The 22,732-nt window shown below is 39.0% G+C and overlaps 1 protein-coding gene across 3 annotated transcripts in view; it reads left to right on the plus strand.

Moving 5' to 3' along the window:
- The first annotated feature begins 2,658 nt into the window (after positions 1-2,658).
- LOC120311026 (olfactory receptor 6J1-like) overlaps positions 2,659-22,732 on the plus strand; it is a 32,557-nt gene continuing 12,483 nt past the window's right edge. The window contains exons 1-2 of one of the 3 annotated variants that reach the window (XM_039350139.1): positions 2,741-2,793; positions 4,132-4,191. The gene's annotated coding sequence lies outside the window, so the exon portion shown is untranslated. Of the gene's footprint in view, positions 2,794-4,131; positions 4,192-22,732 lie in introns of all 3 variants that reach the window. The other 2 variants (XM_039350137.1, XM_039350142.1) reach the window with 2 other exon arrangements.

Raw genomic sequence — 22,732 nt, forward strand, 5'->3', positions numbered from 1 at the left:
ATAAAATTAAAGTAATGGTGCAAAGAGTTGACTGGTTGCCCAGAAAGCAATGTAAAATAGTATTATTAAGTGAACAAGGCTACAGTTATAAAGAAATTAGAAAAAAATGGTGGAAACTTAACCAAAGGTGGCATTTCTTTTTTTTTTAATTTTTTTTATTATTATTTTAGACCAACAAAACAAAACAAAACAAAACACAACAAACATTACACACATACACACGTAATATATTCAAAGGTGGCATTTCTACTGTACACTTTTCCCAAAAGGTTTCCACAATTTTGGCCATTACTGTATATACAAGTAGTCCTCAACCTATGACCACAGCTGAGCCCAAAATTTTTATTGCCAAACAAAGTAGTTGTTAACTGAGTTTTGCTCCACTTTATGACCTTTTCACTGCAGCTGTTAAATAAATCATGCAGTTGTTAAGCAAATTGGGCTTCCCCCATTGATTTGGTTGTTGGAAGCCAGCTGGGAAGATTACAAATGGTGATGATATGTGCAATTGTCATAAATACATTTCAGGTGCCAAGCTGTCCAAATTTTGATCGTCTGACCTTGGGGATGCTGCAATGGTCAGCAGTGTGAAAACTGATCATAAGTCACTTTTTTCAGTGCCATGGTAACTACAAAAGGCCACAAAACAAATGGTTGTAAATTGAGGACTTATCTGTATATACAAATGCATACAGATACATAAATAGAAATTCAGGTACACAAACAGAGACATTTATACAAAAGACAGAGAGATATTTTTTATCTGTTTTCAATATTTCCTCTAGGTGATGCAAAACTGAAACAAACTTTCCAATCTACCTAAGAGCAGGCTAAAAAAATCAGATCTTAGAGTAAGAACATTCTGAACAGGAACACACCTGAGCCCAAAATTTCTGTTGCTAACTGAGACATTTGTTAAGTGAATTTTGCCCCATTTTATGACTTTGCCTGCCTGCCTACCTGCCTGCCTGCCTGCCTGCCTGCCTGCCTGCCTGCCTGCCTGCCTATCTATCTATCTATCTATCTATCTATCTATCTATCTATCCATCTATTTATCATCTCTAAGAAATTCATATAGTCACCCAACTTTGGATGGCTTGCAACGTATCAAAGAATATTTTTGAACAATGGACTCTGAATTCTCTTGTTTGTTTGCAGCCTTAAAATCTGTGTGTAATGTGTGTAATGTGGTTGCTGACTGTAATAACCCTGTCGGTTGCTGACTGTAATAACCCTGTCGGTCAGGGTCACAGAAATGGTCCATGTGGATGGGTTCAGTCCTGGGACCTCAAGTTGTCCACTTCTATATTTCCCAATGTTGAGATTTTGTTTCCTGTTTTGATAGAAGCCTCTCCCTCTCGCTGACAGAAGGAGATTTCTGGGAGCTTCTGGGAGCCAGAGATGTCCAGTCTATTTGAGTTTCTTACTTACTTTTCCTCTGGGATCAACAACTGTTTTGGCAGACAAGAATAGGCTATTACTTTGACCTCTCCATTGCAATGAACCTGTGGATGTGTTGTTCTGCTTTTTAAGGTCAAACCCTGATCTCTGTTTGCATGTTGATCTGGACTTTCCTCTAAACCATATAGTGTGCGTGGATAGCTTTCCCCTCACTTATCTCAAATGTTTACCCTTTTTGGCAGAGAAAATTGCTATCCTAGTTTGCCTAACTGAAACGTTCTCATTTTTATTTCCTAAAGATATAATTGATGAGAAACTAAAAATGAGCCTGGTTACCAGCCATGATTTTCCTTGATAATTATCTTTCTTATTAGATCTTTGGTCTCCCTGACTTCCAAGAACCGAAGGAAATGTAAATAAGAATCATACTTTATTTTATCCCTATCACAATAAATCTGGGAAGTATGCTGGCTGAAAATGATTGGCCCAAAGCCATGGAGGGAACCTGGGGGTATGGGATCCTGGGTCTCCCCAGGCTGAATCCAACTTCTGACATGAATTGGGCTGAGAGAAAATGGCTGGCCCAAGGTCACTCAGAGGACTTTCATGCGTAAGGCGGGACTAGACCTTGCCGTTTTCTAGTTTCTAGTCAGGTACTTTAACCTCTACACCAAAATCTAATGATCTATTAATAAATAATGAACTATGGTTAAAGCCAGAATGATTGCCAAAGACACAGTATGGTCCAGTTAAATGTGTGAGGGAGAGGGAAGAAAGTATACAGGTACACTCTGAGCCAAATTTAAGCCCCCAACTAGTCTGTATACAAAGAAAGAAATCTACTTCATTAAGAGATTCACCAGGTACATTAATATAATTCTGTATCACTATTGCCAGCTAGGTTCAAGTTTACTCCATGAGTAATTCTGAAAAGTTTGGGAGGATAGAAAGAAACCATGGCTGTTTGCAAACTCCAGAGCATATAGAGAGAAAGGATCAAAGAGCAATGTATGGAAAGTAGCCTCAGAACAGTGTAGATCAAAGTAGTTTCATACTTACCCTCCTGGTGAAAAAAAATGTCGATGTGTAGAAGCTTTCCTTGGAAAAGAAATGAAAGTTTGGGTTTCTTCTGATAACTTTCGTTTGGAGAGTTCCTATTTATACCCTAATCTCTATGTTTCATTTCAGAATACAAGCCATGGAATGAAGCCTCTTGAGCTTTTATCACTGTGTATGGATCAAGAGACTTTTATGAAGGCATGTCCAGGTGGTTATAACTCATATCTGATCTTCCCCTTTCTCCATGGACTTTGGCTTCTATGTGGAATGTCTCCTTTCTCTTCTTCACAGTTACTTTTCGTTAGAAGGATGAACTGATCTTTTAAGGAGAAGGTAGGTCTGAGTGGAAATGAATGGAGACTGTTTTCCAAAAATCCATATCCTCTGTGTTGCTGAGAACTGTGTGTCTAGACCACTGTCTCAAAGGTATTTGGGGCCAGAAGGGAAATAAACTACCGCATGACTTAATTTTGATGACAATTTAGTTAACATTTAATTAAAACAAAACAATAGAATATATTCTATATGGTTCTGTTTCATGGATATAATCATTTCTCCACATACAGTCTTTGAAATTACAACTTAGGGACCACTTTTAAAAGAGCTCTGGGCTTTTAAGATTACTCTGGGTGCTTAGTGGTTTTCATGAGAATGGTCACTTTTAGTCTCCCCCTAAATGTCTTTCTGACCAAATATGGGTGCTGAATTATAAAATGAATTGAATTTCTTTAAGCTCCCCAAACTCTTGAGTTTAACAACTTGATGAAGTTTCAGATTGTTCGACACCCAAACATTTATTATATGACTAAAAATTAGTAAATACTACTTTAACTAATAGAACTAGGAATAATAATAATAATAAACTGCTTGGATAGTCCCATCAACTCTTAGGGGTCAGTAATGACCTCTTTGGAGAAAGCTGAATTACATTAACCCAGTTAAATACATCTTCCAACTCATTCATAGTTCAAACTAAATCCTGCTCCTTTAAGCCCAGATAATAAAAAGGACTCTGCCCTCACATGTTGAGACTCTAGAAAGAGTACAGAGAAGAGCAACAAAGATGATTAGAGGACTGGAGGCTAAAGCATATAAGGAACGGCTGCTGGAATATCAATATCTTCTGTTGTTTTTTGGTTTATAAGTTGATCAGTTAAAGTTGGGGTTCAATTTGTAGCTTCTGGGTAGCATCTTTGGCTTTCACTCTGGCATTCATTAAATCAGTGGCTTCAAGAATTTTTTTAAGTATAAGTTTATAGTTAAGTTGTGATTAAGTTAAGTTATAGTTAAGTTGTGATTTCCATAGTGATTAGAGACAGTCCTTTAGTGGAGGCTATGTTTAGTAAAAATCAGCAAATGTCCACCTCCACAATTTCTAAAAGTTATTTTCACCACCCAGCTGTTTCCACTTATCTTTTCCTTAGATAATATGAAGGACAAATCAAGAGAGTCAGCAGGCCTCACACCATGAAATATTTTTCCCAGACATCAGTAGGCTTTTATCCAATTAAAAAGTGAAAAAAGAGATTTTTCAGACTTAGTAGATAGATAAGATGCTGAGTCTATGATAGGAACTTTTTGGGACCCCCAAGTCTCAAAAAATAGGAGGGAAAAAATAAAAATCCAGTTATTTAATTATTAAAATTCGATATATATTTTTTTGTTCCAAAGGTATGCAAACGCCACTGTATTAAGAGCAGGGAAGAAGTTTCAGGAAGCTTTCACAGGAAGGTAGGTAGTTAGGGTAAAAGAAAGATAAAAAAGGTTCTCACCCAGATCTTCCATGGTACTTCATTTTGCTTAGTAGTACTTTTGGCTTTCAGCTGGTATGGCTAGGTCAGTGGTTCTCAACCTGTGGGTTGGGACCCCATTTGGGGTCGAACGACCATTTCACGGGGGTCGCCAAACAACGCAGTCCACCATTTTTCCCCCTTTTCCTTAGCTGTGCTACTCCCTTTTATTCTATTGGCTTTTGAAAGCCAATAGAATAGACTCTCTTGAATAGAGTCTAATTCTATTGGCTTTCAAAAGCCAATAGGAATTGTCTAGGCTGTCTCTGCCCTGCTGAGCCCGCCAAAAGTCCCATTCTGCAAATGTTGCTGCACCAATTGAGTAGTCCTCGACTTACGACCAGTTGAGTAGTCCTCGACTTACGACTGGTTGGGGGTCATGGCAGTAAAAAGGTTGAGAACTACTGGGCTAGGTGATTGGCCATGTTAATGCCCAATCTTTTCTTCGTCAATCCAAAGGAGCTGCCTCAGATCAAACGGAAGGGCTTCCGCCCTTCTGCGATCATACAAGGGTCCTTCTTAGTGGTGGTCGCCCTTCCAGGGCGACTTTCAACCTTTTCCAGGGTCTCTCGAAACCAGACGGCGGAGAGAGGGAAACCAGACGGCGGAGAGAGGGCTCTCTTCGTACATCCGCTGGCACCGCGATCCAGAACCAGAAGCGATTTTATTTTTGTTTTTAAACTATGGTAGCTGGAAGATAGACAAAGATCAGAGGCCAAAGATTGCTTTCCACTTCTAAAATTTTAGTTTGATTTTTAAAAATGTATTTACAGTAACATTCATATATTAAATATTTATTTTTAAAGTTGATTCCTGATAGGATTAACTACTATCAGAAAGAAATGGAATTGGTATAATAGAAGGATAGGTAACCCACAGACTATGCAATCTCCAGCCTTCTTTCATTGCTGGCTTTTCAGAGTCTTAGCTTTTGTAAGTGAATTTTACTTGCATAATTTTGGTTCATGTTTAAGGTCAATATCTAGTGCCTGCTAAATTCATGGACATGTCAACCCTGATTTGTTTGCTTGTTTTGGCAACAATACTGAGTGTTTTGCTTGCTTGAGCTATGCAAGACAATTTGAATCACAAAAAGGAAATGGATGGGCTGTTGGTTGCAATGATTTCTGTGAAGTGATATATCTCCATTTCGGAATTAGAATGGCCAAAAGATAAAAACATCCTGTCATATTTAAATATAAACCAAACAAAATAATTAAACTAACCACAGTGGGTATTTTTTCAGGTTTATTTGGGTTCCCATATTGAACATGTCCTAATAGGTGGCTAGTTTGACCCAGATTCTCAGTCTTAAATTGATATGGCCTTTTTTTTTTTTACAATCTTCCCAGGGAAGTTTGAGAAATGTGTTTGCTTTACTTGATAAAAATTCCAAAGTCACATTTTTAGTTACTAAATGTTGACTCTGAGATTCAAGGACTCGGAATAGAATTATTGTTCTTCTGAGGTTGTATTTGTCTACTTTTAATAACTGCTGAGGACCAGATTATTTTTACTGTGTCCTGATACATAAAATCATAGAGGGTGTACTTACTTTTTTCACATGCCTGTAAAACCAGCTGCTGTAGGCAAACCAAAACTAAATGAGATAGCAAGGACCTAATTTCAATCATGGGTGAGAGGCAGGGCGGACTTTTTTGGTTGTAAACTTGAGGTCTTCTTTGCTTTATCTTTTTGCGAATCCTGTTAACCTTCTTCTTCCCATATAATAGGTTTGTACTTATCCAGCATATTTGTGCTAACGTTTGAGGTTAAGGCTGGTATGATGGACTTTATGTAAAATGTTCACATTTTTAGAAATGGAAGTAAAAAAAAAAAGTCTTGCTAATGTAGGAGAATGAGAAACTAAATGTAGGGAGCCTAAACGAGTAACATCTCTGGTTGGATTGATTGGATGGGTAAGGGCAATCTAGGGGGTGGGATGAGATGGGGGGGGGGAGCAATATGACTTAATTAAATTTGAGAAGCCAAGATAGCATTCCACGGTCTTGTGTGTTGCTCTTAGGGCCTTCAGAATTTGGGTAGAAGTTGAAGAGTTTCAAGATCGATTTCTAAATATGGACTCCAAAGTGTTACATGGAACCTCGAAGAACCTTAGGTTACCACATGGTCTGTGATGGCTTTCCAAGCTCCTGGATAATTTCCAGTATGGCTCCACTAAATATTGCTGAGGGGAGAGAAAAGAAAGGGTATAGGGTACCCTTTGAACTTAATTGGGCAGAACAATACTCTGCATTGAGAAGAAAGCTGTTTATTAGGCAAATGTGCAGCCAGATTTATATCTCTACTACCAGTTAGATTCAGGTTTAGCATCAGATTAATTCTGAGAAGGTGGAGAGGACAGGAAGAAAGGGCAATTGTCTTGCTAATTATGGATGTTATAGAGCAGGGCTTTTCAACCAGTGGTATGAGTACCACCTGTGGTACATTGGCACCTGGCAGGTGGTACACGACCATCCTAGAAAAGTGGTAGCGGGGGAGGGGAATGAGCTGAACTGATGGCAGCACCGCACAAGCTTGAGCAAGAGATGGCTGGAGCTGCAGGGCTGTCAGGGCTCAGCGGAAGTGCCAGGATCAGCGCCAGGGTCCAGCTGGAGCTCGGCGCTGATCCTGGCACTTCTGCTGAACCCTGAAGAAGCACCAATCATGCTGGAAAGCAGCACTGATCCTCATGCTTCGGCTGAGCCCAGAAGAAGTGCTGATCACCTGGAATATTGCAACATCTCCAGGGTCTTGTGATTTACATTCAGATGCTTGGCAACTAATTCATATTTATGACGGTCACAGTGTCCCAGGGTCATGTGAAGTGACCAAAACCTGTTGCAACCACCCAGCAGATGGGGGGGGGGAGTAAAAACCAAACATCCCCCCCCACCCCCACTGCCAATCCTCAACAGAAATGCTCACAACAATGAACACCTCAGACAGGAGGAAGAGCACCACCGGGCAGGCAGGCAGGTGTCTTGCTTGGCTGTGGCTTGGGGAACACTTTTTTCAGTGCCATTGTAACTTCCAACAGTCACTAAGCAAACTGTTATAAGTCGAGGACTATCTGTACTTTATCACTTTTTTCCTTTTTTTTTTTTTTTGGTCATCAAGTTTTTGACATCTTGCTAGGCGACTGGTGGTATTTGGACGTTGCCATATCCTAAAAGTGGCACAATGTGTGGAAAGGTTGAAAAGCCCTGGTATAGAGAAGAAAGGGAAGAGGTCATGAAAATGGGAATCACAAGGCTGCTGGCTTCAAAACTATAGGTCCAGATCTATTTAAAGAGACATTTTTTTTTTTGTTAAAATGCATTTCCTTTCAAAAGCATGCTTCATACGATTGAAGAGAACAGATCAAGTAAAATTCAGCCATATTCTTGCTCCAAGCTTCCAAGGTCTTCTTCAGGAGGTGGGAGGCAAATTTCATTTCTCTTCTTCTCATACAATTCCAATGTAGTGAATGGGAACATACTCTTTACAGGTTACACGAATGCGTCCTGTCAGAACGTATCCCTCATAGGTGCAGGAATAAGGAGGAAAGCCACCGGTTTGCACACACAAGACCTCAGTGAAAGAATTTGGGCTGGTTCTGGAAGCTGGGCCTTTGATATTTTGGCAGACTTGTTGGACTATGTAGTCAAGTTCATGGATGAAAGCGTTGACAGGTTTGCATAGAGGATAGGTCAGCTGTCTAGTCCGCATCATATTTTCGCAATACATGTCGAGGTCGACAGGCAGGTGTGCAGTGGTGCTATCAATGTGCTTATGCTGGAATGCTGGCCAGGTTTGTCCTTGGCTGGGCAAGACCAGCAGAGCCCCTAAAAGAAAGGCCAAAGAGACCAGTAGAAAGCAGGAGGTCTTGGAGGCGAGCATGGTGGGAGATTCAGGAATCTGCAGAGTTTCAAAGCAGAAAAGAGATGAGTTGTAGCAGATGATCAGGATGACCCTGAGAGAGGGGTCCAGTGAGTCTTCAGTCTTCACACCCGCAAGAGATCTAAGTTCTAAGGGATCCTCTGACTCCATCTAACATTAAAATTTCTCAGGTAGTGATAAGATATGCAGCTTACCTTCATGCCCTTGAAGTTTGTGCACTGAATGGTCTTCTTACCTAGTACTAAACTGAAAGTTTCTATGTCTATTTTTATGTGTCTGTGTATTTACTTACAAACACCTACAGATACATAAATAGACATACAGGTGCACAAACAGTGACATTTATTTATACACACAGAGAGATATTTTTATCTATATTCAATAGGCCAGCAGTACCCAAACTTTCCGGCTTGGTGGACCAGCGAGGTGGAGAAGAATGGATGGTTTTATGTGATAAAGGGAATGCACATGCAACTCCACTGGTTCAAGTGGCAGATGTATGTACCTGCCACTTGCACAAATGGAGTTTTGAATGCATGCGTGCTCACCCACAACTCATGCAAGTGGAGCTGTGTGCATGCACCTGTTCACCAGGGGGTTGTGGACCCCTGTTCTGGGTGATATAGAACTGAAACAAACTTAAGAGCATGAAAGAAAATATAATTTCAGCTTTCCAAAATGACTGCAAATTCAAGCTCAGACAGGAGTGCTAAAGCAACTTCCTTAGGTCAATGTTCAGCAATGAATAATAAATTTCCGCAAAAGCTCAGATGAGAAAACAATGGCTTGAAATATTACAGAGACAACATGTCAAGGGAAAGGTAGTCAAAGAAAGATGTATTCGGTCAGGATGAAGGAAGACACCAAGCAGTGAGAGTGGAAATGCAGTGGATTGTTAATACAGCAACAGCTATGGATGTCTCATTAGCAATCCTTAGCAGTAGCTCAATTGAAGGAGCACAGTTATAACAAATATCTACAGGGTTGCCATGAAACAATATAAACATAATTGCAGTCCACAAGGTGTAAACCATTCATGGGAAATAGATGCATATTGGGTAATTTGTATGTGCATGCAAACCCCTATTCACAATGGGCAATAGCAATTTTATATAATTTTATTGACTTAGGACAAGGTTTTTTTAGATAGAATAATTCAGCCCAGGATATGTACCTCCAATTTTGCCAATCATTTGTCCATTTAAAGGATACTCAAACTGTGGTCTCTTGCTTACTGAATCTCTTTATATTTTTGCTCACTGCTGTAAATATTACTTGAGCATTTGCCTTTGGAAGTCATCATTTCTTTAATTTTGATTGTTGGTCTAGTTCAGACATGTCAAACACAAGGCCCGGGGGCCGGATGCAGCCCGCAAAGTGGTTTCATGTGGCTCACGAAGCCATCCTGGAAATAGTGAGGGAACGACCCCGGCTACCTTGGCCCTGGCCCAGGCCGGCTGGGAGGGAACCAATGTATAATTTTGTGGTGGCCATCTATGCTGAAACAGTCTTAGCTCCACAAGGCCATTTGGAAATAGCGAGGAACCACTCCCTGCCGTGTCAGCCCCGCCCCCTGGGTGCATGCTGGGGAAGTGTCACCATCACCTGGAAGTGGTCCTGGTCCCACCCCCTTCTGCCAGAAACCCTCTGATCTGTCCCACTCCTGCCCAGACCCCCACAGGCACCATTGATGCGAATGATGTAGAGCTGGCCACGCCCACCCAATAGGCCACACCCATTCCATCCACACCCACTCAGGATGCACCCACCCTGGCCACACCCACCTGCCCCCCTGAGGGCAACCGCAATGCTGATGCAGCCCTCAATGAAATTGAGTTTGACACCCCTGGTCTAGTTGGTCTAGAAGTGGGAAAGAGGAAGGAATTACCCAAGAAAAGGTTCAAGGCAAAGATGGATCCACAGGTAGATTCTCCAAAGCACCTGAAGGCAGGACAAGAAGCAACACATGGAAACTAACCAAAGAGAGAAGCAACCTAGAACTAAGGAGAGATTTCCTGACAGTTAGAACAATTAATCAGTGGAACAACCTGCCTCCAGAGGATGTAGTTGCTCCAACACTGGAGGTTTTTAAGACGAGATTGGACAGCCATTTGTCTGAAATGGTATAGGGTTTCTTGCCTGAGGAACAGGTTGGACTAGAAGATCTCCAAGATCCCTTCTGTTATTCTGTTATTCTTCCTCCAGTTTTAGAAAGAAAGCACATTTGAGGAGAAGGAAGAAAAGCTCTTGGTAAAGAAAAACTCCACACACACCTGGTAGTTTTATGAGTAATAGCAGGGAATATATTTTGCCATTTAAAGGGGTCAGTTCATAACAGTATTTTCCAGTGAAGTACCCAACCCCAGACATTATAAAAAGATTGAATTTTTGTTTTCCAAGATTTAAACAGGATTTTACAGGAAACTCAGCTTTCCAGTGTTGAAAGCTTTAGGGTAAGCAATGTCTGCAGAATGTAGCATGTGGGGAAGAGCATCTGGCATTGGGCTTCATTCATTTTGAGATTGGAATAACTATACTGTATACAACAGTCATTGGTCTCATGTAAGACCATAATGAGTCTGCATATAGTCAGGAAATCAACTGGCCCTGTGGTGCTGCTGGAACAATATGGAGCTGAACACATTTAAAACTGTAGAGATGATAGTGGATTTTAGGAGGAGCTCTTCTTTTCTACCAGCTCTTATAATATTAGACAACACAGTATCAACAGCAGAGACCTTCAAGTTAACATTAGAGCCATCATTAAAAAGACACAACAAAGAATGTTTTTCTGAGTCAGATTGGAAGCTCAGAAAGCTCAGATTGCCCAAGGATCTGCTGATACAGTTCTATAGAGGATTTATTGAGCCTGTCATTTGCACTTTTGTATGTACACTGAAAGCTTATGCACCAGAGACAAATTTTTCATGTGTCCAATCACACCTGGTCAAATCTATTCTATTATATTTTACTCCACTCCACTCTACTTCGTTCCACTCCATCCATTTCATTCATAACTTTGACTCAAAGCCCCTTTTCCATTCTGATGAGTGATCCACAACAGAATATATGAAGCCCTTCCATGGCACACCTAGACATAAATACAGCACACAATAAGAGGAAGGGTAGAAAACAGATGCACATTGACAAAACAATCACTTAAATATGAGCCAGCAGCGTGCTGCAGCTGCCAAAAAGGCCAACATAGTGCTAGGCTGCATTAACAGAGGGATAGAATCAAGATCACGTGAAGTGTTTATTTATTTATTTATTTATTTATTTATTTATTTATGAGACTTATATACCGCTTTAAGTGCAAGCACTCTCTAAGCGGTGTACACCAGTAAGCAATGTATATATATATTTACATTGCCCCCAACAATCTGGGTCCTCATTTTACCTACCTCGGAAGGATGGAAGGCTGAGTCAACCTTGAGCCGGTGAGATTTGAACCGCTGACCTGCTGAACACAGTCAGCTAAAGTGGCCTGCAGTACTGCACTCTAACTTTACAATGCCTTGCTAAGGCCACACTTGGAATACTGCATCCAGTTTTGGTCACCACGATGTAAAAAAGATGTTGAGACTCTAGAAAGAGTACAAAGATGATTAGGGGACTGGAGGATAAAGCATATAAGGAACGGTTGCTGGAATTGAGTATATCTAGTTTAATGAAGAGAAGGATGAGGGGGGACATGATAGCAGTGTTCCAATATCTCAGGGGCTGCCCCAAAGAAGAGGGAGTCAAGCTATTCTCCAAAGTGCCTGAGGGCAGGACAAGAAGCAACAGATGAAAACTAATCAAGGAGAGAAGCAACCTGGAACTAAGGAGAAACTTCCTGACAGTTAGAACAATTAACCAGTGGAACAACCTGCCTCCAGAAGCAGTGAATGCTCCAACACTGGAAGTTTTTAAGAAGAGACTGGACAGCCATTTGTCTGAAATGATATAGGGTTTCCTGCCTGAGCAGGGGATTGGACTAGATGACCTTCAAGGTCCCTTCCAACTTTATTATTATTATTATTATTATTATTATTATTATTATTATTATTATTATTATTAAACACATTAGCTGTTGGTAGTCTCTCCTTCCTGGATGACCCAGATCTATGTGTGGAAAGTAGCCTCAGTGCAGTGAAGATCAAAGTGGTGTCACATACTTACCTTCCTGGTGAGAAAATTGTCAATGTGTAGAAGCTGTCCTTGGAAGAGAGATGTAAGTTTGGATTTCTTCTGATAACGTGAGTTTGAAGAGTTCCTATTTATATCCTAAGCTCTATGTTTCGTTTCAGGATACAAGCCTTTGCATGAGGCCACTGATGTAGTTTTTTTCTCAGTGGTACTGAAAATACTATCACTCTTATCAAGCTCCTATTTTGGACTAGCTCTTATGCTCCTTTAAGCCCAGATAATAAAAAGGTCTTTGCCCTCATAGATCAACATAACCAGTAAGTTCCTAACACAGGTGGTTGGTTTCAGGAGTATTTATTTTCCTCTAAGTAAATCAGTTCAATGACAAAGTTCCTGCCCTTGACCTGCTCATATTAAGTGGCTTTCCAGTAAGACTGGCAGAAAATTGATCCGTTGCTTTCCAGCAGTCCAAAAACATCATCAATGTTTTTCTAAAAATGTGAACCTTTTCCAAGGATTTTTGGAATTACCCCATCCATATGTTCACTGATCCCACAATGTGAAACTTATCCTAAATAGGATTAGCTCAGCGCACACAGACATACAGAAACCAAAACTTTAGTATTCAGATTCAGCCAGAGTTTCATTCCATACAGCATTAACCTTGAGAACTCCCAAGCTTCCTCCTCCGTTTTATATTCAAGATGGACAATATTTAATATTTATTTGCTACGTATATGTAGGGATGTGGGTCTATACCAGTGGTTCTCAACCTTTTTAATGCCACGACCCCAACCAGTCACAAGTCGAGGACTACTCAACCGGTCGTAAGTCAAGGACTACTCAACTGGTGCAGCACCATTTACAGATTGGGGCTTTTGGCGGGCTCAGCAGGGCAGAGACAGCCTGGACAATTCCTACTGGCTTTTGAAAGCCAATAGAATTAGACTCTATTCAAGAGAGTCTATTCTATTGGCTTTCAAAAGCCAATAGAATAAAAGGGAGTAGCACAGCTAAGGAAAAGGGGAAAAAAATGGCGGACTGCGTTGTTTGGCGACCCCCGTGAAATGGTCGTTTGACCCCAAATGGGGTCACGACCCACAGGTTGAGAACCGCTGATCTAAAGGAAGGCTCCAGTCTTATTGATAACACAAAATGGCATTTAAAAGAAAGAAGAAATTGGCTGGATCATCTGTCCATCAACTAAAGATAAATCTTATCCTTTTGATGATATCAAGAATCATGGGGAAGAAGTCCAAACAAAATCAAATGTTTACAAGCTGCCTGTATTTCTGCAGTTAAATATCAGTGGTGGGAATTGGTTATGTATTGATAAAGGATGTAGAACCAATATTTATACTTGACTGAATATTTTTTAAAAAATTCCAGTGGAATTAGGGCTGAATTTTTATTACATAGAAGATGCTCTCTGACTGTTCTTCCCATTAGCACTTTGCTCTCTCACAAAAACTTTTTTTTTGCTAAAAGTAAGAAACCCTAACCCATAAATGTTACATCCCTGGGACACTTTTTAACAAAGCTCTAGACTTCCAATCATAGCCAAGCCTTTTGATGTGATCTCATGAAACTGACCACCCTCAAATGTTGCCTAGAGAGTCTTATGATTAAATAGAGCCACTGGATTTTAAAATCCATTTAACTACTCTAGAGCAACTATATAAATGAATCTTCCAATTTTTTCACAGATTGAAATGGATCCTGTGAATGAAGCACACAAAGTGAAAGTTTTTAGATTTGCTGATTTGTTAGGATTTGTGCCCCTGTTTTTGATAGCATATATGGCATCAATCACATGCATTGTTTCTACAATGTTTGATCATTGATGACCCACTTGATTCAGCAGGTCTACAAGAGTACAGAAAAAAAGAGGAAAAGCAATCAATGAATGAAGCCAGTCTCATGGATTGCCTAATGCAGGCATGTTAAATTCACGACGTCATGTGACGTCGCGCAACGTATTGGGCCAGTTTTGCCATTGCCGGCAATAAGGTGGGCGCGGCTTCCATGTGATGCATCCGACTCGCAGGCCGGTAGTTTGACACCCCTGGCCTAGTGGAAAGATTACTGCTCTGAAGGAAGTTGGCAAAAGAATTGACTGCTATTGTTGCATTTGATATAAATTGTAGAATCAAAACACAGGACCCAAATAATGTAGGCTCACTGCAGCATTGATTAAACAACATACTGAGGAGGTTCTCCAAAAGAACAGTGTGACACTCCTGCAGATGAAAAGATACACTCATATTTATACATTTCAGAAAGAGGGAAAAATAATGCAGGGATATATATGCATAAATAATATATATTCAGAAGGAATAACCCAATAGATCTCAGGTTACTTCCTGCCATTCTGATGTTTATAGATAACAAAACATCCTGATCATCTGGGATTACAATTGGATTCTGCCAGGCTTTATTCTTTATGTCTCAGTTTGTCTATTAAACATTGATTTTCTGATTTTCCCCACAAAAGGGTTTATTTATTTATTTTTATTTATATGCCGTCCAATCCCAAAGGGCGGCGTACAAAATTAAAACAATTATCTAACAATAAAACAATAAAATAATACAATCATACAGCATACAGGTTGAAAGTTTTCCATGTTTACTGGAAGTTGGTTCCATTAAATCAAAGAGAAGAGGGTAGATGTATGTAAATACAAGCTAATTGCACTCAATGGGACCAACTGCAGATAGACAGACAAAAGCTGAATGAGATAGCAAGGACTAGACCTAACCTCAGTCCTGGGTAAAAGAGCGGTCAGGTTTTTACAAACTATAAACAATGAGTTATTTTATTCACTTGAAATAGTGACAAAAAGCTTAAATGGAAAAATAGATCAAAGGCTTGAAGAATTTGCAACTGGATTAAATCAACTGAAAGGATGATTTAACAAATACTCATTTAAAGAATATTCATACCATAGAAGAAAAGTTAGATATGCAGATGGGATCCATAGAAATCAGTTTATTATTAATGAATCTGATAAAGAAAAAGTTCTTCTCAAGAATGAGAATAAGAAAATGTGAAAAAAAGGATGGAGAAAGAGTTTTACATGTGAAGTAGAGGCCTATCAGAAAATATGGGAAAGGGTATTAAAATTAAAATTATAATAGAAATTACAAAAATGAATGAAAGATGAAATTGATCAAGTTGGCAGTGATGGTGAAATTAACTGCATTGTTTAGAGACAATGTTTTAGACAAATTTATAAGAGAATGAAATCTGTTTGTGAAGTTTCTGCAAGTTTAATACAGGGTCAACCTGACTGATATATATTACATTTGTATATTTGAGACATTTTAAACTGTGATGTAAAATAGTAATATAGTAAATATAGAAAGCATAGATAAGAAAGTTTATAATTATTTGTAGATCCACTGTGCAGAGGGGAGGGAAATGTATTAAATTTATTTGAGACATATTTGTCAACATTCAACAAGGGTGAATGATGAATGCTTAATGTTGGTTCTCTACATATTGTATGCACTTTTTATTATTTTTTCTGTTTGTTGTGTTTGTAATTTTTGCCTTTATGTTCTTGTAGTTTTTTTTAATAAACTTAATATCTTTGAAATACATAAAAAAAACTACTTAGTTTTTTGCAGTTACTTAGTTTTTTTGCAGTTTTTGCAGTTAAGATTGTTATGAAGGGTCCTATAACTAGAACAAAAAGAAACTGCTTAGCCTAACTATTGCTAGCTTGCTTCTGTAATCAGCGTTTGTGTCAGGGAAAAAATTCATGCAAGCGTGGGAAACATGTACATGGATGGGATGTTACTGAAGGAGGGAATAAGGGAGTGGACAGGAACGATTGATGTCTTTTTAATATTGTAATAACTCTAATGATTTTCATTAGCTAACAAAGTTTATAAAGCAATGCTACTAACTTTCCAAAGGGTGGCACTTCTGAACATAATGCTGCCAGTGTTCAGATTGTGTCCCCACCCAGGACTTATTTTGATTGAAAATAAAGTGCTGTACCTTTAAGAAGCCTCTGCTGGGGTTTTCATGATTGGATTTTTATGAATCTCAAGTTTTGCCAAGGGCCAGTGGCCTTACAGTTGGATAAGGAGGCATAAAAACAGCCAGGGAAGTGATTGAAGCCTGAGTTGTGGGCCCCACATCAGTCAACAGGAGTACTGATTTACCACCAGCTTATTAAGTATTTAGGACAGATATGTCAAACTCGCGATATCACGTGATGTGATGTCACGTGATGTATCGGGACATTTTTGCCATTGCTGGCAATGGGGTGAATGCGGCTTCTGTGTGACGCATCTGGCCCATGGGCTGGCAGTTTGACACCCTTGATTTAGGAGGTGAGGACTTGGCAGCACACAGAAAACAATAGCCAACAACTTAATAGCTGGCCATGGATACCCCAATCAACAGCTAAAGAGTTACTCACAATAGGCACCATATAAATAGAATAGCCCAATGGTGGCGAACCTATGGCACGCATGCCAGAGGCGGCACTCAGAGCCCTCTCTGTGGGCATACGCATTGCTACTGCCAGCAGCTTGTGTAGGTCCATTAGGCTGCTGCCGCCACCCAGAGGAGCAGCCCCACCCAGCACAAAGGAGGAAAGGCGGCCAGCTAGCAAGCTTGAGTAGAGGTGGTAGAGCACGCCCATGCCCAGCAAGCCAAAAGCCACCCCGAGCAGGGAAAGCCAGATCCCCATTGGCATCATGGCCCCCCAGTCCCAGCTAGGATTGCATACCTCCCCCCATCTATGCTGTGCTTTCTGCCTACCACCCCACCCACCAGAGACCCTCTAGATCTCCCCCAACCCTGCCCAGCCCCCACAGGCATCCCCCATGAGCAACATCGAGGTGATCATGCCCACCCCAGCCACACCCAAACAGTCTTCCGTGACAACCTCAGCTATGCCCACCCAGTGGGCCAAGCCTCCATGCCCCCCCCCAGGGCATCACAATGCTGTTGTGCCCCTGGCACTTTGCAATAAATAAGTGGGTTTTGGGTTGTGGTTTGGGCACTAAGTCTCTAAAAGGTTTGCCATCACTGGAATAGCCCAAAGCACATATTTAGCTAGAGAGAATGTCCTTAAGGATGGGCTCCCTCATGTGTCTGAAAGCTTGGAAGACTAAACTTCTGGTCTCGGTGACTGACCCCAGCTGGATTCTGCAATGCTATCCTAGGACATGCATATTTGCCTTCGTTCATTATAAAAATAAAAATAAAACTTTTGAAAAAAAAAGCCTTTTGAATAGCCTTCAGTCCTGGATAATTCCCAATAAGGCTTCACTGAGTGGAGAGGAAAGAAACGGCATAGGAGACACTTTGAACCTTAATCAGGCACAACAATACACTGTATTGAGAAGAAAGCAGTTTATTATGAAAAAGTGCAGCCAGATTTATATCTCTACTACCAGTAAGCGTCAGATTTAACATCATTCTGAGAAGAGGACAGGAAGAGAGGACAACCACGTTGCTAACTATGGACAGTACAGAGAAGAAAGAAGGACACCATGCAAATTGGGATCCCCAAATTGTTGGCCTCAAAACTCAAAAGGTCCAGATCTTTTTAAAGAGAGAATTTTTTGTTTTCCTTTCAAAAGCATCTTTCATATAAATAAGAGAATATATAAAGCAAATCTGAGCCAAATTCTTGGTCCAAGCCTCCAGGATCAACTTCAGGAGATTTGAGGCTAATTTCACTTCTCTACTTCTGCTTCTCATACAGTTCAAGGTAAAGGTGGTTTCTCTTCCTCCAGTTTTAGGGGGAAAAAAAAACACTAGAACTAAGGAGAAACTTCCTGACAGTGAGAACAATTAATCAGTGGAACAGCCTACCTCCAGAAGCAGTAAATACTCCAATACTGGAAGTTTTTAAGAAGAGACTGGACAGCCACTTGTCCGAAATAGTGTAGGGTTTCCTGCCCGAACAGGGGGTTGGACTAGATGACCTCCAAGGTCCCTTCCAACTTTACTACTATTACTACTTTTCAGGAGAAGGAAATAAAGCTCCTGATAAAGAAAACTACACAGACACCTGTTTTGTGAGCGACAGCATGGAATGTGTTTTGCCATTTATAGGTGTCAGTTCCTAACCACAATGAAGCCACAGCTGGAAGGCTGAAACTTTTCAATTTCACCTTCATGTATCAGCAGGATGGACCCTGCAAAAAGCACCAGATCATTGTGTGCTGTTACAGAATGTTTTGATGCCAGTACAACTATAACTTCACTGCTTAGAATTTAAGAGAAGAGAGTAAATTCATAAGTCATTGCTCTCAATGGGTCTTCCCACTCATTCCCAGGTCCAGAGAAAAGCAAAAACTACAGGCTATCCATTAATTGAAAGTACATTACTTTTGTTTTGTTTTGAGATCAGCCAATATTGGGTACATTTTTCTGGAAACATGGAAGGAATAAGCTAAATCCATGTCCATATAAGCGATACCTAGAAATGTTATGGGATACAGATAGTCCAATTGTATAAAGCCATATGGCCCTTTTATTTCTGAAATTTATTTTCTTTGGTTATGTATCTTAACTTTGGTAGCTAGAAGATCAGTGGCCAAAGGTGCTTCCCATTTCTAAAATTCTAAGTTGAATTTTAAATATGGATTTAGAATTCATATTTTAATATTTATTTAATATTTATTCATAATCTGAGATTGTGTTGTTTAATTTTAGTTGCATAATTTTGGTTCATGTTTAAGGTCAATATTCAGTTCCTGCTAAATTCATGGGTACATCAACACTGATTGGTTTGCTTGTTTTGGCAACCGTACCAAGTGTTTTACTGTTGTTTTTTTCTGGACTGTCTTTTCAGCTATGATGCTTGTAAGATATCTAAAATTGCCAATGTCTATGTAAGTGACCTTTAATTGGATTATTTAAATGTATAGGGCATCTCTGCACCAAACTGTCTGTTCTAGGTGGCTTAAATAACCAGAAGAATCCAGAACCAAAATCTAATATAACAAGAACTGGAAATAAGTTTTAATGAAGCCATACAGATCTACCAAAGAAGAAGGATCATAAATTACCTTTTCAGCTAAGATATGAATTGCTATTTTATATCAAGACATGATATGTTCTATTTTTTTTAAAAAATCTGAATTTTTAGATCAAGTGAATGAGATTTAGTGCTAATATGGAATGGAGTTCTCTAACAGACTCCTCCCATTCTTCCCAAAGAAATGGTCTAAAGGAAACTGGATAGTCTAGATTACCTTTGAGAACAGAAGGAGACCCTCCTGTTTGGGTTCAGGAAAATATCTCTCTTTACAATTGTCATGAATTATGAATGTAATGAGCAGACTTGATTACAGATATAAATTGAGGACTCCTTTTAGTTATTTTTTGAGAATTCTTGTCTAGTTCTGCATCAACCTTACACTTCCAATTATTGTTCTGCTGAACTTCCTTCATGTAATATGAATCATTTTGGCCTAGGGTCCTTTCCAGAGATACAGAAACTTGTAGCATTCTTAGCATGCTCCTATGTTGGACATACCACCAACTGGAGGTCTCATGCTCCTTTAAGCCCAGGTAATAGAAAGGACTTAGTCCTCATAGATCAACAAAAACAGTGAGTTCCTAATAACAAACTTAACATGAGAGGAAAGTTTTCAAGAGACTCTGTTTTCCCCCAAGCTAACCAAGCCAACAAATTCATTCCCAATGTCCTGCCTTTGACCTGCTCATATTAATTGGACCTTCCTGTAAAACTGACAGAAAATTGATCTGTTGTTTTTTAACAGTCCAGGAAAACCATCAATGTTTTTAAAAATGTTGATTCTTTCCAGGGACCTTTCAAATTACCCCATCCAGATCTTCGCTAATCTCACAATGGCAAAACTTATTCTAAGTAGGATAAGATGAGCTCACAGAAGCATATAGGAACCGAACCTTTTAATATTCAGTAAAAAAAGAAAAGAAAGTACCAATTGACCTCTGCAATCCAGATTCTACATGGGCTGAAAAATATTGGTTGGTCGTTTTGAAGGGCCTAATGAACTTAATGCAGATTGCCGAAGACAGAGAGATGATTCAAAACTGAAAGGGTTGCAGAGAGAAAGAAGGAAGCTGATCCAAGAAAAAGTGGAAATCTCTGCTGCCTTTAAGACATCTAAAGGAAGATTCCAGTCTTATTGATAAAACAAATTGACTATTAAAAGAAATAAGGAATTGGCTGGATCATCTGACCATCAACTGAAGGTAAAGTCCAAACAGGAAGCTATGTTCCCAAGCTACTTGTGTTTCCGCAGCTAAACCAAGGAGGTGGGAATTGGTTATGGATTGATAAAGGAGAAGGCAAGATTTGGATGTAATATTTATACATTTGCTGAATAAATTCTTTTGGCTCCAGTGGAATTAGGACTGAATTTGATCACACCAGAGAAGATCTCTAATTGTTTTCCCCATTCGTGCTTTGCTCGCTCACAAAAACTTTTCTTTGGCTAAAAGACAGAAACAAAACTGTGAATTAGTTTTGTTAGATAGAAAATCTCGTAAGTGAAAGAAGGCTGCGTTGATTTCATTGGAAACCAAATTACAACTTGGATGATATCTTCTCCAAAACATCAATAGTTTCCATTAATAAACATTTCACCAATTGTATAACACTATCTGTCCTCTTATTTCTTGGATTTATTTTCTTTATTTACATACCTAAACTTTGGTATATGGAAGATAGAAGATCAGTGGCCAAAGTTGCTTTGAGTTTCTAAAATTCTAAGTTGAATTTTAAATATGGATTTATAATTCATATGTAATATTTATTTTAAATATGGATTTGTGATAGTATCACTTTATTACTATCAAAAGGAAATGGAATTGTCTTAATAGAAGGATAGTTAACCTATAGAGTAGGGTTGACATGAAACCTTCAGGCTGTCATTGGTGGCTATTCATAATCTGAGATTGTGTTGATTAATTTTAGTTGCATAATTTTGGTTCATGTTTAAGATCAATATGCAGTTCCTACTAAATTCATGGACATGTCAACTCTGATTTATTTGTTTGTTTTGGCAACAGTAGTGTTTTATTGTTTCTTTTTTCTGGAATGTCTTTTCAGCTATGATGATTTAAAATAGCTAAAATTGCCAATATTTATCTAGGTGGCGTTACATTTGATTATTTAAATGTATAAGGCATCTCAACAGCTATTCTAGGTGACTTAAATAACTAAAAGATTCAAGAAACGAAAATCAAATATAAAAAGAACAGTACAATTATCAAAAAGTATAATGCTAAAAGCTCTTGGAAATCAGTAAAGTCTATTATGAAGCCATACAGACAGAATGAAAACTTACTTTTAGCCAAATCAACAACCTTGGAATTTCTGAGCAATCTCCTAAGTTATCAGCTATGTCCAGGTAGTAATTTGTTTTGAAAACAGCCAAAGTTGGGTAGGTTTTTCTGGAAACATGGAAGGAATGAGCTAAATCCATGTTCACATAAGCAATATCCAGAAATGTTATGGGGATACAGGTAGTCCAATTGTATAAAGCCATATGGCCCTCTTATTTCTGGAATTTATTTTCTTTGGTTATGTATCTTAACTTTGGTAGCTGGAAGATAGATGATCAGTGGCCAAAGGCGCTTTCCATTTCTAAAATTCTAAGTTGAATTTTAAATATGGATTTAGAATTCATATTTTAATATTTATTTAATATTTATTCATAATCTGAGATTGTGTTGTTTAATTTTAGTTGCACAATTTTGGTTCATGCTTAAAGTCAATATTCAGTTCCTGCTAAATTCATGGACACATCAGCACTGATTGGTTTGCTTGTTTTGGCAACAGTACTGAGTGTTTTACTGTTTTTTTTTTTCTGGACTGAATTTTGTTCATGTGACCATGGAGATGCTTTAACAGTCATAAGTGTGAAAAATGGTTATAAGTCGCTTTTTTCAATGCCATTGTAACTTTGAATGGTCACTAAATGAATTATTGTAAGTGAGGGATTCCCCGTATATTTTTTTAAACAACTGAATTTCTTGATCATCTGAATGAGATGTATGAATCCCATTTTGCACTGAAAAAAGGGCTGAATGCAGCCCATACACCATTTCCCATCTTTAAAAAAAAAATTTTTTTCCTGATCTATTCCGTTACATTTCCTTCTTTCCTTGGTTTGTCCAGGCTTACAGTTACAACTTTCTCTTGTGCATAGATGATCTATGTAAGGCTCTCCTGCACACACAAACAAAGGCCTGTGGTTAATATATGTGACTTTATATGTGGGTAACATTTTCTTCTATTTGACCAGCTACAGTGGACCAAAATAATGGTCATCTGGCTTTCTTTCCTTTAGTATTTCTTCAATTTATTTTTATTAGAATGGTTAAATACAATAAAAGTTTAAAAATGAAAAGGTAAATAAGAAAAAGAGAAGCTATAAAATAAAAATGATTGAAAGAAAAAGAAGAAAAAACAGAATTAGGACTTCTGCCCTTTTTTTTATCA

Source organism: Crotalus tigris, unplaced genomic scaffold, assembly GCF_016545835.1.
Source record: "Crotalus tigris isolate CLP2741 ecotype Arizona unplaced genomic scaffold, ASM1654583v1 scf7180000018306.2785112, whole genome shotgun sequence".
Lineage (NCBI taxonomy): Eukaryota > Metazoa > Chordata > Lepidosauria > Squamata > Viperidae > Crotalus > Crotalus tigris.